Raw genomic sequence first — 17,533 nt, forward strand, 5'->3', positions numbered from 1 at the left:
TGCCAAATGGGTTGGGGGGAGGGGTGTCTCAATTATTTAAAGGACAGTTTATGCCAGTGTTCTCCTTCCAACCACTAAGATCCCGCTCCTATTATCTGGCATTTAACAAACAGACATTGATTTCTTGCCTAAAATTAGCTGGAGAATTCTACTGGGATCAGTCCGGCAGAATTAAAAAATATTATCAGCCTGAGAATTCGCTCAGCTCCTCCACCTAACTGCAACTTCAACATCTCCTGCGATGTTTTTCTGCACTTTCTGGAGAGCATGTAGAACTCTGTAGTGGGGTGAAGCAGTTCATGGCAGGAGAGCAGCCCATGAATTGCTATGAGCTTGTCACCGAGGCTCTCGCATATGCGTATGTTATCAACTACAATTGTCCTCGTAAAATTAAATAAAAGCACGCGTTTATTATTGTGGGGCTCCAATTAAGGGACAGCTGGTGTTCCTATTACACTTGCATTAGATCGAAACTGGTAATTTAGCTGCCCAGATGCATGTTTTTTTAAGCAAAATATAAAATTGCAGTGGCTTTGTCCTTTTCCCAATTCACAAGTGTCTGGGACCCTACCTTCGGGCTCTTGCTACCTGTCAAACTCCATCAAAGAAAGGGTGCTATTGGCACAGATCAACATTTCCCTGTCTGAGGTTCTTAAAGGGAAGTAAAAGATCGGGGCTTTTATAGAAGGGAGGTCCCAGGAAGGCAGCTGGTGAGTAATTTTTTTTTTTTTTTTTTTTGGCCTTCAGTGAGCCGATATATTTATTGACTAAGGTCATTTTTGAAATTACCTGTCTCACTTTACCCGTATCTGAAGAGACTCTAAGCGTACAGCTTCGAACCACACGGCATTTCTCCCTGGCACTCCAGTTCCTGAAGCTCTAGAAACTTTGCCGCCTCCCTCCCCCCTCGCCGGGGATGTGTGCGAGCTCTGTTTGTTTTCGCTTTTGTAAAACCTGAGCGTTATGATTTGTCCCCCATTCCCTTAATAAAGAAACGACAAAGAGCGTTTGCAGCGGGGGCTGGGCCGCCGGGTTTGGGGGGAGAGGCGCCACACCCCCTGAGAATAAAGCCCGCGCGGCGCTCTCTGAGAACCACGCACGAATGAACGAAGCACACAAAGAATACATCGGGCGACGAAACAGCTCCCTGCAGGAAGAAAGTGCCCGCACTCGGAGCGGGAGCGCGACTTTTGGCGCTCTTTGGGAGCGGCGGGAAGGAGGCCGAGGACAGGCACCAGTGGGCGCGGGAGCGGGGGCCGCCCGCCGCCTGACTCCCGCCCGGTCCGCAGCGGCCAGCCCGGGCCAGGAGCGGCGCACGCCGAGCCAGGTGAGGTTGGCGTTGGCGTTGGCGGCGGCGGCGGCGGCGCGGGGCGCGCCGGCGCTACCTGGCCGGGGCGGGGCGGGGCCGGACGGCCGAGGGCCAGCCCCGCGCTCCCGCTGCCCGCGCGCCGCTCGACCGGCCGGCGGAGTAGCGCGCGAGTTGCCGTTTTGGCGCCCGAAGCCCCCCAGCAGCGCCGTTTCCGCGACGCGTCCCGCTGGCCGGGCGCGGGGCGCGGGGCGCGGGACGCCGGGCGGGGCGCGGGTGGGGTGTGTGTGAAGGACCGGCGGCGGCAGCGGCGGCGGCGGGCTCGGCCGGGCCAGCGGGTGGAGGGCACGCCTTTGGCGAGGCCGGGCGGGGTTGGGGCCGGGGTTGCCATGGCAGCCGCTAGCCCGGGCGGGAGCCCCACGCCCGCCGCCGCGAGGGAGCCGGGAGCTCCGAGGTGTGCTCCGCGCGGACTGAACCAAGAGCTCGGGAGGGGTGGGGGGGAGAGTGGAGGCCCGGGCCGGGCGCCCCCTGTGCCCCAGCGCGCCGGCCTGACCCGGCCTCGGCCCCCCCGCCCCCCTCCCCCGCGCTGGGGAGCCAAAGAAAAGCTCCTCGCCTCCGGGCCTGAAGGGAGGCTCGCCGGAGCCCGGGGGTCCTCGGGGGGGAGGGGGGAGCGCCGGGGAGGGGGGAGCGCCGGGGAGGGGGGGGAGCGCAGGGATCGTCGCCGCCGTCCGGGAGTCCTCGTGCGCGTGTCTCTGGCCTTGACATTTTGCACCCCACAGCGGCGACTCGGAGCAGGGTTGCACGTCCCAGCCATGAAGTTCTGTAGGTGGGGCGGGCTTTAATTTGCTTATATCTAATGATTTCAGGAGCCTCGCTTTAAAATGGCGGCATTCAGTACGCACCCCTGCTAAAGGCTCTCCCGGCACCGGGGCCACCTCGCGCAGCGCTGCTTTTGCTTCTGCCGCTAACAGATGGCATGTGCCGCTGTCGCTGCCGCTGCCCCCGCCGCTGCCGCAGAGAGCAGGACCCCTTAGCCCCTGGGTGTGCGCTAGCAGCATAAGGTAAGGCGGGAGATGAGTTGGGGTTTGTTGAGAGTGGCTGCCTTCCTAGGACGCCGCAGAAAGCAAAGGCCTTTTAAACTTTAGTTTTTCAAGTGGCAAGCAGAAGGAAAAGTAATCTTAAAACTTCGTTGCAATTTCAGGGCTTTGATCTTTCTTCTTCCTGTTCTTCCGTCTTCTACTTTCTTTTTCCCTCGTGTTCTTCCTTACACACACACACACACACACACACACACACACACACGTGTATATATAGTAATTTAAAGGAATTTCTTGCGTGGCATATCATCAGCAAATGCTTTAACAACTAATTTCCCCATGTTCATGCGGTATCATGAGCAGTGCCACAGCTTCCTTGCAGAGCCGGTCTTTTCCCGCTCTGGATGGACACATTCGGCAGCTTGCTTTTACTACCGGCATCTGAAGGGCGTGAGGATAGATCTTAGGAGACTGTTAAAAAGGTAACTTTATTTTTAGCATCCACACAGTCAGCTTTTATGGTAAGGAAACGCCATTAAATCAAGAGGAGTAACGAAACTTAACATTTAGGTGGTTCATTTGTGTTGTGTTAACACTACTGTAGTGGACCTACTGTGTGCTTTTCTGACTCCTGTCTAGTAATTGATGCGTATAGATACAACAGTGAGGGTGAGTTTATTGTATTGCCGTAATTAAGGTAGTGTGTTTTAGAGGAGTTCTTTTTTCCTAGATGTTCCTGAATTGCCTAATTGGGCATGGATCCCCACATATGGGATAAAGCCTATGATTAGGAGCTGGTATCCTATCGCTACGCATGTATTAACTTGACGGGAAAGTATCAATTAAAACAAAATTATTGCAAGATTTAATTTTGAAATGACTGCTAATTTTTCCTCTGTGTTGACTCCCCGGTTTAATCGGTAAGTCTGGGTGATTACTGATGTAATGGTTGGAAAGCAGACTCTAGAAATAGCAGTACCAGTGACTAGGCATCCTTAATGCAATTCATCCAAGGTTTTTTTTTTCCCCCCTTCTGATAAAAGGCATATTGACAATGAGGCTTACCAGAGACCTCAGATTTTTCTGATTATATTCATATTCTGTATTTTCTTTTTTGCCTATGCAAATGTTTAAATACTTTTTTAAAGTTGTTTTTTTTTCCCCCAATATGCAATACCTTTGGAGGATGCCTTGATGTTTATGGAAACTTCCCTAAACATAGTGTAAAAGGGCTTTTGCCCATAGCCAGCTGATATTATTCTGCCTCTGTCCACTTTTTACTTCTCTCCAAACAATAGAAGCCACTTGGCTGGCAGACTCCTCTGCTATTATATTTAGCAAGCTTCTGAGAAGGGGTGAAAGAGATGTTTTGCACCTATTAAAGAACAGTGCAGTTTTCCTGCCCAGGCGCTGCAGTGTGCCTAGAAAGGAAGACCTGAACTGTTTACAATGGAATTTACTATATAATAAATTTTGCATCAGTGTTTCCAGATCATTGTTGAGAGAAGCGTGTGGGGGATTCATTGCTTCACATCCGAAAGGAGAGCTCCTGCAGGTAGAGCAAATAGATACTTGCATCCTGCATCCTTGCCCCGGGGAAGGGGGTGGAGGGTGACCAAAACCAACTTCTCCCATTTGTAGTGCTTATAGACTTAGATCCCAGTTCAAGAAACTTGGCCTCCTGATGTGCTGCCTTGTTGCTGAATGACTTTGGACCAAACGCATCCTTACAAAATAAATAAATAAGTGAAAACACTAAACCTTGGGGCCAGCATAGACAGCCTAAACCGGTGTCAGAGGCGTTAGGGGGAAATATTGCCAGTTAGCATTCTGCAGCTTTATATAGTGATGAGATTAGAGACCCTGTATGACAACATCAGTGAAGGGGTTTGCCAGAGGAAGAAAAAAATATTTTGAGAGAGAATTGATACAGTGCGAGGCTAGAGGTGATGACTGCATGTTTTGCTCTACTTCTGAGAGCTACTTCATTTCTCTAATTTCCTTTGCTGCTTTAAGCACTCATAATGATTCCCAGGACTATTATAAAGTACCTTTTTTTCCTCAACTGTCCACTGCAGGCCTTTCAGAACAGCCGCTTTTTCGGGGGAGAAAAACCTATGATTATGAGCTGGTATGCAACGTATCTTTGGTATTCCCTTGCACCCACCCTTTACCTAAGCAAAGCCTCACACAGAGTAGATATGTACGAGATATTGAATCAAAAAGAAGACTCAGTCATTGGTAAACTCACAAGAAGCAGATTTCTGCCCAGCTTTTAATTGCAACAGTACATTTTGGTGTACTTGCAGGCACCGAAAAATTTAAAGTAGATGAGAAGGTACGCACTCCTAATTGTCTGCATTCTGTTTGCTTCTCACTTGGCCCTCTAGGCTCTAGTGTAATTCGCTTTTGTGGCCAGTAGGTGTTTGGTTATCTGCCCAGTTCTACAGTATGAAAAAGTAACCACAACACCTTGGGGGAAACAAAACAGGTTTTGTCTTTTGAGGCTCTGCGGCACTGCACGTGCTCCCACAGTGACAGTCTCTTGGCTGCAGTGCAGATACCTGACAATATAGTTTGAAGTACAGTTTTGTTCTCTACCCGGCTGTCTTCAGCTGTGAGACGGAGGGGTTGAGAGGAAGAGGGCGAGAAGCCATCAAGGGATGAAGATTTTCATTCCGACAACCATGCGTTTCTCCTGCTTGATAGCACAATACGTTCAGGAAGGGGGCGGGGTTTTTTTCCGTTTGGAAATAAATAATGCTGTCTGATAGGATGGCAAACAGGGATGGGACACAGCACACAAGAGTAAGTTACAATACATGTTTGACAAGTAATCTGATCGTGTAATTAAAGGTAGATAATGGTCACTGCCATGTTAAGACTCTCAAGTGTCTGAAAGAGCACAAGGCTGCAGTCACCTTTACTGCTTCCAGGTTCTTCCCTGCGTGCTGTTGGCGTTTCCTTAAACCACGTCTCCTGCGCTGAACAGATGGATCCCGCCCCCCCCCCATTCTCAGTGTATGTGATGTCAGAAAACAGAAATCAGAAGTTGTGTTTCTTTGTGGGCTCTTTCTCCCTCTCCTGAGGTGTGTGATATGGTTGTCACTCTGGAAATAGAAATTTGTACCTCAGATAGAATGAGGTGGCATTTTTTTTTTCTCTAGGAGAATAAACTGTGTTTGGGAGCAAGGAGTTTAATTTTAATTACCAACCAAGCAACAGACAAACACAAAGTATGACCAAAAAGAAAGCAATTAGATCTGTATCCATGTGGGCCTTCAGGTCTTAAGGAAACCAGATGGTTCCAAGGCATCCTGCTCTTCCTGAATGGTTATATATCACCTCAAGACAGCCAAGTGACAGTGTTGGAAAGACAACTTTGAGAATTAGGATAAATAAGGTATCTATGATATTATCAAGTGTTAATGACATCCATGTGACCTGAAAGGGATCAGATAGGTATTTTTTTCTCAGCTCATTCTAGTAAAAGCACAGTATCAATCCATTTATTTCTACTTGGTATTAAATGGAGTGACAGTGTTTTTTAAAAAGATTGATGGAAAGCATAATGCAGTCTGGGAAGAGGGACCTTATTTTTAGGTAAGAAATAAAGGTATTCTCAAGTGCTCTGGGCACATCCACAGAAGCACACACGTGTGTGCCTACACAAATTAGTTGTCACTTTAGAACAATTTATACAGCTACGCATTGATTTCTGCCTGGCAGATTATGGGAAAATACCTATTCAGTTCCAGGCAGTTAACTTTTGGAAAAAGGATACTCAAGAGGAAGGAAGAATGAAAGGAAGCTTGATTTAAATGCACGTGTGTGTGTGTGTGTGTGATATATGTATGTATGAATATAATATATATCCACATGTATATTCACATGCATATGTATATGACACACACATAGATAGATAGATAGATAGTTAGATAGATATTCTCCCTCTGTATGTTCATGATGCTTTTCAAGAAACTCAAGCATAGTCATCCCAGAACTCGATAACAGCCGTGAGAACAAAGTGTGAAGGGGAAGAAAGGAGCCTGGTTAGAGATTTAGGAATCAATTAGGCACGCTTGTTAAATACTATGTCCACTCTCAAGGCCCACTTCCATGAGTGCTAAGTTGGCTTATGAGTAGGAGTGATTTGTTTCCCATTTTAGGCAGGAGTTTCTTTTATGCCTGCACAGTGGGTGAACTCAAAGGGCCCAGGAAGAAAGGGCCTCCAATTGAGAAAGGCAGTCTGGACAGAAATGCAGGGGGTTGGCGCTAGAAACTTCTGACAGGCCATTTGATCTCCTGAGGCCACGGGAGCGTCCTAGAGCCTGGCAGTTTGCTGGATCTTCTTTTCCATTTTGGATCATTCAAATTGCCTCCAGATTGTCCTCATGGGATTCTTTGCATCCTGAGCTTCCTGGCATCCCCTGTACTTAGTGCGGAAGTTTGAGAAACATTTCTTTGGGCTTATTCAGGGGTCCCTGAATGTCCAGGTCACTCATTAGGCAGGTGGCTGGGTCTTCCGACCTCCCATCCTCAGTGCCTGGCACGTAGTAGGCTCTCCGTAAAAGTTTGTTAAATAGACGAAAGTGTGGCTTAGTCTTTCTAACTTGTCCTTAGATTTTATGAACACCTTTCCTGGGATTTCAGGTAGCAGTGTCTCTATCTTTAGGGTCCCCCCACATCAGTAACAACAGCAACAAGCAGGTCGAAGCCTAGGTTGAGTGTCCTCTGGCGGCCACAGAAGCAACTGGAACGGGTTCAGGGCAGAGCCTGCAGTGGCAGCCTTTGGGCTGAGTCCTCCAGGAGCGGCCTGCAAGCCAGCTGTTGGGTTCTCTGTCACCTGCGGTTGCCTTTACTGTACCCGCCTCCCATCCCAGGGAAATCTGTCTTCAGCGAGAAGTTCTGTAGAAACAGCTCTCCAAACCGTTGCACCAGATTTAAAAAAAAAAAAAAAAAAAAAGACCACAGTGAGAAATACTGGGACTCGGACGCCTTGTGCCATGCGTGGTTTAGAAAGTGATGAAGTCACAGACAAAAACCAAAGGACACTGGGAGCTGTCTCATTTGCAGTTAAACACTGCCCATTTGGAGGTTGAATTTACATAGGTTTTTATTTACCAAGATACAGGTATGAACAGCGCCTCTTTTTTACTGGATCCAAAAAGCACGGTCCACATGGTACAAGAGGCAAGAGCTCCCGTTTCAGATCTCCCACAATCATCTTTTGTGCCCGGAGGACCATCAGCCTTTAGGTACAGCCTTTGCACTCTCCCCTTGAATGGCAGTCTGAAGAGACCAAACAAGGGGGTAAGGGTTTTTTTTGGGGGGGGGAGCCGGTGGCCTGTTAGCAAAAAAAAAAAAGTGAGTAAAAGAACCAGAGAGCTTGCATTTCCCCTTTTGTCCTGCAGTCTTCAACCTTCATGAGGGGAAAAAAAAAAAACAATGCAAAACAAAAGCACTGTGTATAATATTAGCTTGGGTCTATTTCCCTTAGTATAATTTCTGTTTTGTGCTTTACAAACCGAGATAGTGAGGTGGTCACATGGCGTTAAGGTGGCTGCTTTATTACGATTAGATTCAGGTACCATATAACACTTTTTCTGAGTTGTTAAAAATGTATGGAGACACATTCAACAAGACCCATGGCACAGTGGAGGTTGCCTTTGCCCTCCGAAAAGCTGGCGTTCAAGAGATGGTCCAGTTGTGGGTGCTGTTTTGTTAACAGGCACAGTGATGGTTGTCAAAATGCTTGCTGTCTGTGATGGATGAGGATCCCAAAGAAGAGGCGTGTATTTTCCGAAGTGATTTTGAGAACAATTTAAACTCGCAACTCGTTTATGTGAGCATTTTTCCTAAGTAATTGGATAGCACGAAGAAAGACCTTCTTAGCTCACCCACAAGTATGAAGTGGAAAAATTGTACACATGATAAGGTGACATTTTAGGTCTAAGGGCTTAGTCTTAATTTTTTAGATGAATTAATTAGTATTAATTAATTAGTATTAATTTCTTAATACAGAAAACGCAGGGTGGGGGACAGGGAAGGTCAGGTGCCAAGTAACCTGATCTGTTTCATGAATGCCCGTGGCAGTGGCCTCAGGTGGACACAGAGGCCACAGTCAGTAAGCGCGCTGCTAGCTTCCTGAGAGCCAGGGTCTGGGCTCTGATTGACAGGCAACCCCCAGGAGAGGGCCTTTTTGAGAAAGACCTTAGGTTTGGGGTGGGGGGGCACTGACTTTTGCCTAGGCAACTCCTATGAATCCACTTTCTCAGAGAGAGAAACCTGGTTTGGCTGAGGAGACTCATTTGTACATATGCTGAGAGCCTCAGGGTAGTGACAATAGGAGGGCCCAATGCTTTTACTTTCTGGCTAAAACTTCCCTTTCCAAAGCTCCTCTGTATTGAGAAGCTGACAGGCCGGAACAATGTGGCATAGGGTTTGGCATTTCACACTGCTTGGAAAAAGACAAGAATACCTCCACGTGTGGCAAAGAGTGTGATGATGATCATAGTAATAAAAGGATCTAAAATATGATCCCCTTGAAAAGCTCTCATCCACGTTCATACTTTGAAGTCACGTTGTGGGATGGGGAGAGAGCGAGCCAGGGCAGAGGAACCAACTCTAAGGAGTGAGTTCCTCCTCTCTGGGACGCTGGAGTCTGCAGTCCTCTCCCTTACTAATAAAATAGTGCTTCTGGAAATTGATCCTAAATGAACAGGAAACAACGAGGCTAGCTAATGTCCGGTTCCAAAGGCTTATTTTACTAATGTGGTCCGTTCCTGTAGTCCTTAAAATGCACGCGTTCAAGCGACTGGTCTTGTGACCTGTGCTAGGTAAATCTTTTTGGTGGGGGGAGTGGGTAAAAGTCACGTTTTTTTTCACTGTCAAGCCTACTCCTGGCCTTCCATCTATCCCCAAACAAATTTCCGTATTTTTAGCCATCGAAGAAAACAGTTCAGAGGCACTCAGAAACGGTGACAAGCAGTGACAGGAAATGCTGGTTGCGCCCTGGTCTCCGTGACTTCGTGAGGCCACAGCTGGCTGATATGCTTTCAGCTTCCTGTTTGGGGGCGCTTTGGGTCAAAAGTAGCAGTGTTTTCCATATAGATTTTTTCTTTCTTTCTTTCTTTTTTCTTTTTTTTTTTTTTGCTTTATTCTGTAAGGCCACAATAAATCTGTCACTGGACTGCGTGTTTTGTATATTTTATGGACTGTATCATGTGGTTTGCATTTAATTTGGAAGGCAGTGATTTTATAATCAAGAGTTCTCCCCCCACACATACACACACATGTGCAGCTTTAGGGTCTGGGACTGCACGGGGCCTTCGAAAGTTTATAGCTCTATTTACACAATAGTGATTGCCGAGGAGGGCATTTCCTGCCAGTTAATGACCGGTTGGAAAGGCCAAAAGTCCAAATCCAGGAGGAGAGAACCATTCATTAAATGCCACGAAGGGACCAGGGCTCTTTTATCAGGAGGTAGTGAGGAGAAAGTGAAATCACATTCTGCCTTTTGAGGAGCCCAGAGCCGCATGTGGATGCGGGGCCTCGTGGTATGGGAAACGGAGCTGCTTTTCAGGACAGGAACGAACGAGCTGGCCCACAGGTTGCCAAATCAAGACCCGGGTGGGTAGGGCATTTCCTTTGGGTTGATGACACGGTGGAGAAGGGACACATAAGGAGGAGGGCCCTGAACTGGCCCAAGTATTAATTAACTGTGGGAAAATGCTCGACTCACAGGTGTTATAGCTACCTTGAAAACCTGTAAGATCCCGTGATTGACTTCCCTAATTGGTTGAATAACTGATGGTTGCTGAAGTGGACGTGAGCTTGGGGATAGAAGGCATGATTCTTTTCAAGGTCAGTTTCACAGGACACCAATATTCCATTTTGATTCCCTGATATAATGAAGGTAAATAAGGTACACGAGGAGCACTTTGCCTTTTGTGGAAGTACCTTTGAGGGCGAGGGCTGTAATATTAACCGTTTAACCTAAGACATTCCCAGGAAACAGTTTTGTCCCCAGTATAATTCTTGCCTGCTATAAAGCAGCTGAGGTGTGAAGAGTTTGGCATTGATTTAGAGCAAAAACAGAGTCGGACCGAGATTAGGTTCACATCCAGGAATTCCGGACTTCCTGGCCCGTCCTTCACTCCCTTAGCTTCCTAAGCCTTCAATTTGCCAAAATGTTAAATGTACATGAAAGATAAACATCTGTTCCCAGTTCTTTAGTAGATACCGCCACACAAGGGAGGTTGTGTGACACCCCCACTTCTGAACATAGCTTGATCCTTTACCTTGAAATTTTAATTTCTTTCATATCTTCCACATTGTGGGCTGGGGAGTGCAAGGGGTGGGCTAGACCTCTAAAATACGGGCGATCATTACAGGCCAGACACCTGGCTTTCTTCATGGGATTGGGTAATCTGTCACATGCACAACAAACCAAATATTAAGTTTCATTTTTGGGTCTGGCGAATGTCATTATATGTTTTTTTAAATATCCAGTAATCCAAGGATTTCTGGTCATTACCAGTTCACAAAATAAAAGAGTTTTCTGAAGTTTAAAACACTCTACAAATGAACTGTATACCCGTTACCGTTGTTGCTATTAGATGAGACCTCGAGGAGATTTATAAACAGAGTGACTGGATGAACTACAAAATATATTTTTTTTAAAAAAACGTGATTTTTATTTTTTGAACATTCTCGAGTTCGAATGTTAAGATACACTAAAATTTTGCGAGCTCAGGTTAAAGACAATATTCTGGTTTACAAAATGTTTTGGAGTAAGAATAAACAAGGTTTTCCTAAGTAGATGTTCTACTGGCCTGAAAATTAACACTCATTTATAATTAGCACAGCTGCATTTAAATAATGATTCAAAAAATGTTAGAAGTATCTTGTTCTAAGAGGTTACATACCTCTTCCATCTTGACATTATTATTTTGTTTAGCAGACTCTTCGTAGGTTATTCAAAAATCTATTTTAAGCTGGCTCAGGTAACTATCACAGTCTGTACTAGTGGCGTCAAAGGTAATGAAGATTTACTCTACTATATATGGAGCCAACGTTACCTTGTGGTATGGGAAAAGTCTATTCTATCATTGTAGTTTTTAAGTGGTAGGCAATAACTCATTAACGCATGATGAAATCCATTTAGTAGGTTGTGACTAGCACTTTTTTAAACAAAATTGAATAAAGTAGTAAGAAATTTATCAGAACATATCATGTAGGAAGGTCAGATATTTTTGGTGAGAATTTTTCAGATCTAGACACATATGTACTTAGGATGTGAAATGTGTTTCTTACTATTTGTTGCTGGCAAAAAGGTTGAAAAGTTAGTGCTTTGGTGGATGTTACTTCTAACTCGATCAGAAATGTTTTGTCGTCTGTTTTTGAGGGAAAGGTGGTCAAGGGATGCTGGGGGCTAGGGTGCTGACATACTGACCAAGGTTAATTCAATACCTTGACAGTCATGTGTTTTTCAAACTGAGAAGTGAGCCATATTGCTATCAGAATGCTATAGGGTTTAATGTCTATGGTATTTTGTAATCCTGAGGAGATGCACTTTGTGTAAGTATTAGGTATTCACCAAGTGGTATTGCTAAAACATGAGACACAGAAAAGAGGGCTAGCTAGGAACCCAAGGCAAAAAAAAAAAAGGACATCTTCGAAAAAAGAAAAAAACACCCTAAAAATCTTGGGATAGTTGGGCCTGAGTTGCTTCTAACAGGAAAAGAATCGTCAAGAAAATTTAAATGTAGGAAAAGCCCACCTTATTTTAGGAAGAGTTAAATGTAAATTAAAAGCGTTTAAAAATTGCTTTTGATTTTTTAGAAATCAAAAATGGTCCTATCCAGAGAGAACATATTTGCAAGAAGAAAGCTGATTTTTAAACAAATATCAATGTACACATTTACCACACATTGGGAAGAAAACCTGAGCATGGTTGTTTTTTCTGCAGAGAACAAAGGCACACATTAAATGAATTTGAAAATTGTGGACGGGAGGCAGAAGTCGAGCGTCTGTTAAATATACCTAGGATATTGATGCGAATGATTATACAAATAGAGAAGACAACAGCCACATAGCCTTTCTTGTTACTATTTTATACTAATGAGAATTAAGCCCAGTAGTAGAAAAGAAAAAGATTTACTCACAGGAAGTACTGAGTGTGATCTGTTGAGAGACTGGAAACATCCTTAGAAGCCTGGACAATTTTTGCATATTCCTTTGACTTAAATAATTGTTAGAGGGGAGGAAAATACTGCCTTCTGGGACACTTGGCATCTCCAGTTGGACCCTAAGGATCTTGTCTTCGCCCCTCACCCCCCCACCCCCCGCCCTCAGTTGCCTCCCAGGGTCACTAAATCTTAGTGCTGCTTTCTCAACTCTGAGAATTTGAAGTGAAATTAGGCTTTTCATCATAGACATTTAAATGTTAAACTTAAGTTGCCTCTCTGAAAATAAAATACAATCTCAGTTCTAATGAGTTGGTAACTAAATTCTGTCACTGTAAATGAGTTCTCCTCTCCCCCTTCAGATACACCCCATTTCAAACTTAAGAATAGAAAAAGACTTACACAGCTAATGGTTGTGTAATTAGCAATCAGTTGATGAAATGAGATGTAAAACAAATTAAGCACAACGATAAAGTGTTACTCCATCACCCCCCCCAAAAAACCCACCAAAAACCCTGGTTACATACATTACTGTATTGATGATGAACAAAACAAACACGCTGATGGGTGAACCTGCAAACATTTCCAGATCCTGGGAGTGACAGCTTTTAGCGGTTTCCCATTCTGTTCATTAAAGCTCTTTAGAAAGCACCACTATGTGTGTTTTTAGGCCGGAGGATAACTTTGCTTACAGCATCGAATGCACCATAAACAACATTTACAGAGTAACATAGAGTAGGTGTGATAAGGTGTGGGCATTTAGAGCGTGAGTTAGTCAGGATTTCCAGCTGCAGTAAGCATATGGTTGGTTGTGTGTCTTAGGCAAACAAAATTAGTCATTGGTTTGGGGTGTCAGCTCCTTTTTTTTTTTTCTTTTTTTCACTTTAGCCTCCTGGGTTTGGGGTTATGGAATACTCAGCAAATGATTAGTGATAAGAAAAAGCTATGTAAGAAGGTATGCTAAAGCCTACTAAACCCCAAGCTCTCGTTCCCTTCACATGGCATTCTCCCGTTTCTTGGTGTGTCTGTGAAATATGATCCCTCGCCTGACACATCTGCCAAATTACATTTAAAACTTTGAGGCAGACACAGGACTCAAGACCTTCAACAGGCGAGTCCCTTTCGTTTATTGTGAACAAAAATTTCCCTCAGAAGGCAATGAGGGCAAACAGACTTCTAGAACGAAAAGGGAAGGTGAAAAGGAAGAGAGAAATGCTAGATTTGCTAGTCTTTTCTTTTTAAGATTTTATTTATTAGAGAGCGAGCGAGAGAACACGCACAAGCAGGGGGAGGGGCAGAGGGAGAGGGAGAAGCAGGCTCCCCGCCGAGCAGGGAACCCGATGCGGGGCTCCATCCGAGGACCCCAGGATCATGACATGAGCCGAAGGCAGACGCTTAGCCGACTGAGCCACCGAGGCGCCCCAAGATTTGCCAGTCTTTTACTGGGATAATCCCTTATCCCATAGTCCTCATTTTTGTGGAACCCTACTGGCCAGACGAAAAGGAAGACGTTGATATTGCCGTTGGCTTCTCCATGAGGAAAACCCCTTGGTCTGAAGCACTGCATCCATTAGCACTTTGCAGGAAGCCTGCCGCGATCAGGCAGAAGGAAAGCAAAAGCCTGATCATCTCAGCTCGAGGACAGGAGCCCCGGCTCCTATTGTTCCTCATGGTAGTTAACAATTAAAACCAAACCAACCCCTCTGGAAACGAGAGGTCGGTTTGTTTTTAAGCGAAAATCAGCTGGGTCTCCTTGGGTTCCCATAAAGGGAATATTGTGAAGTACATACACATCCAAACTTCTGAGACGGCCTGCTTTAGCTTCCTAAAGCAGAGCAGACTTGGGAAATAGGAAGTCAGAAAATAAAAGCAACAACCATTGCTTTCTTTTGTGGCGCTAAGGGTCCCTTTCTGATTTGCTCGGTGGGAATGGCGGCAGAGAGGGTCACCAGGTGAGATGTCAGGGGCCTGTGACTTCCCTGGACACGTCTTCATGCTGGTGAGCCCAGACAGGGTGACACGGGCTCTTGGCGTTCTTGAGTGGCAGCTTTTACTACCACCTTCACCTCCAGGAATGTCTTAGACTTTTAAATCAATCTTAATATCCGTAGGCAGGAGTTTATATATAGGAATAAAATTTGAACCCCCATTTTCTCACCCAATAAAAACGTCCTATAATAGGTGTTTATTTAGAGTCAACTGACATTTATCGAACAATTACTGTATGCCAGATGCTCTGCTAGGTGGTTTCTTTTGGTTATGACGCAGTTTCCTTTAGCTCTGAAATACCTACCACTGGTTCTATCAGGGCAAGGACTCTCCTTGGCATCTAATAGTTACCAGGCTAAAAACGGCATCTTCCAATTCTTTGCTCACTTTTCAATGCCACGCCCCTCCCCCAACACACCATAATTTCTTCTTTGTCTGGTCCCGTTCTCTTCATCTACTCGGGGACCAACTCATGTCCTATGGGCAGGCAGCCTCTTCCATCAGCGAAGGCATTTGTCTCCTGGGAAGTGAAGCCAACATGATCTCTCATTCATCCCCATAGAACACAAAACCTGGTTTTGCTATCTGGTGGCTGGTGCTGCAGTCGGATAGGAAATGTCCGTGGATGAAGAGTTAAGGAGTCAGGACAATGACTGTCGAGTGAAACAGCGTGTAGAAAACCCTAGCACCAAGTGGGATTGAACTTGTCCAGAAGGCAGAGAAAATAACAGAGCAGCCATGGGAGTCCGTCTCTCGCCTCTCACCCCTCACCTCTCGCCCCTCACCCTTCGCCCCTCACCCCTCACCTCTCACCTCTCACCTCTCACCTCTCTGAGCGGCCTAAGGGGAACGGAGGAGGGGGAGGAGGACGAGGAGGAGTTGGAATCTCTTTGATTAAGGGAAGAAAACGGTGCTGTTGTGCGTTTAAGGTAGGAGTGACTTAGATCACGCTCACTGGCTGGCAGGGAGGCGGAGGTGAAGCAGAATTTGAACGTAAGAAGTGTCTGTAAATGGCCAGATAACGTATAGCGTGGCTCCACCGCTTGCGCAGCGTCTGCGTTCTTATGCCCTAGTAGTGCTCGTGCCGCCGGATTAAGGAAACCGTGAGGAACTCTCGCGTTTATTCTTTTTGCCCTTAAGGTATAGGGTTGAGCTTGTCACAAAAAGAAGTGAGATAGGTTGGAACAAAACAAAGACTGGATTTCGGCCAAAAGAATAGATAAATGGCTTTCGAGACCTCTTGGGGCTACTGAATTCGTGCACATGTGACTGACATCTTTCTATGGGTTGGGCTCCAGGAAAATGAAAGTCAAGTGGGGAAAGCTGTAAAGAATAACGAAGATTGGAATATAACTGCCAAGGATGTGCTTTTCCTCTGTGATTTCCCTTTAGACTAGGATCCCGTGTCAGTCCTTCATAAAGTTGGAAATTTCAACACGGGCAGCACCTGCCCTGTGTTGCGTCGGGCAACTTCCGGTTTTCGTGGATTTTCTCTTTCACCGTGTAATTCAAAAAATAAGCCTCGGGTCCAGGTTCAGTTCTCCTTACTGTAGCCACCCTCCCCGTTTTCCCTTTTAGAACATATTTTATTCTTCCTTTCTCAGCAGCTGATGGATATCGGTACAAAATATCTTGAACATAAGCCTTGTACTTAATGTCTGGGTTGATGTTGATTCTCGTCCAAGAGAAAGGGTTGTTGCTTCGAGGTTCTGAAAATGTTTTTTATTCTAAAGAAGAAAATGATGCCAATTTGGCGACATGTTGAAAAACTTAAATCTTTGAAGTGATTGTAAAGGTACTAATTATCTAAACCCGCATCCCCTAGTCTGTGTTTATTTTGCCACATGTTCCAGGTAAAAACAAGTGTGGGGGGGGTGCTTCTTAGGTGGGATGCCCGGGATTTGATGGTTAAAATGAATTCCACATTCTGAGGATTAAATTGCATTAAAGCTATATTCCCTACCCCCCTCCCAAAATATCTAGACACAAATGTGTATGTGATGGTGTATGTGTATATACGTATATATAATTTTATAACTTCAACTTTTGTTTTTTATGCTACATTTCAAGTCACTGGGCAAACACTACTTGTTGATAAGAATTTAAGAATACTCCATCAACATGCATCAAAATAGTTGCACAACATCTTCCTGCCAAGAGAAGATATTGCACAAAATCAGCAGTAACTCTTCCCTAGGAAAAATGTTTGTTAAATAGATTTCTAAAACAAGTGGGAAATCTTTGCTTTTACTTTCCTGTTTATGATTTCTAGTTTAAACGTCTTCCTTACCATTTGACACTGGAAAAAATAGATATCTAGAGTATCCTAAATAGAGAAGCAAGCCGAATGGTTTTACATTTAAGTTATTGAGGATGTCTTTGTACTTTGTTCAAGTAAAAATATTCAGCAGATCCAAACTTAAAATGATAGCATGAGTGGGCTCATTCAGTCCATGATCAACAATTTTCAACTCTTTGCTTGATAATTGGGAGGATTGCACAGGAAGGCAAGTTCATATGGTTGGTTTAAATTAAGGCTATTGTGTTGAGGGAATCAAACAGCTTGGTAATCAAGTTGTGAACTCTGTGCCTCTCTTAACTAATTAATTTAGTCTGATACCTCTTCAAAGGTCTTGTTCCATATTACCAATTAACTACACCTCTTAGGCATCTCAGCTCCTCCTCCAGGGTCTGCTCTCTGGTTTATTATTATTACAATTACTTATTGGATTCACTAAAAAAACCTGAATTTGCAAATGGGTCATTTTTGGGTTTGATTAGCATCAGTGATAATACCGTCTCAGAGTCCTTTTGCACAGCGAAATTGTATTTTTTTAACAGTGAGGTTTGCACATTGAAGTTAAAATTAAAATTATTAATAATTCATATGAAAATAATTAAAATGAAAATAATAGAGAAAATGCCTGCTTCTCAAAACTCGGTACCATGTTATCTTTGTGTGTATGTATGATTAACACTGTAATAAATACCAGAGAAATGACAACTTGTTT

The 17,533-nt window shown here is 44.8% G+C and overlaps 1 protein-coding gene across 5 annotated transcripts in view; it reads left to right on the forward strand.

The window, feature by feature from the left end:
* Positions 1–1,105: 1,105 nt before the first annotated feature.
* MBNL3 (muscleblind like splicing regulator 3) overlaps positions 1,106–17,533 on the forward strand; it is a 109,481-nt gene continuing 93,053 nt past the window's right edge. For 2 of the 5 annotated variants that reach the window (XR_003522660.2, XM_027608783.2), the window contains exon 1: positions 2,050–2,367. The gene's annotated coding sequence lies outside the window, so the exon portion shown is untranslated. Of the gene's footprint in view, positions 1,328–2,012; positions 2,368–15,386; positions 15,452–17,533 lie in introns of those variants that run through there. The other 3 variants (XM_027608780.2, XM_027608781.2, XM_027608782.2) reach the window with 3 other exon arrangements.

This window comes from Zalophus californianus, chromosome X, assembly GCF_009762305.2.
Source record: "Zalophus californianus isolate mZalCal1 chromosome X, mZalCal1.pri.v2, whole genome shotgun sequence".
Lineage (NCBI taxonomy): Eukaryota > Metazoa > Chordata > Mammalia > Carnivora > Otariidae > Zalophus > Zalophus californianus.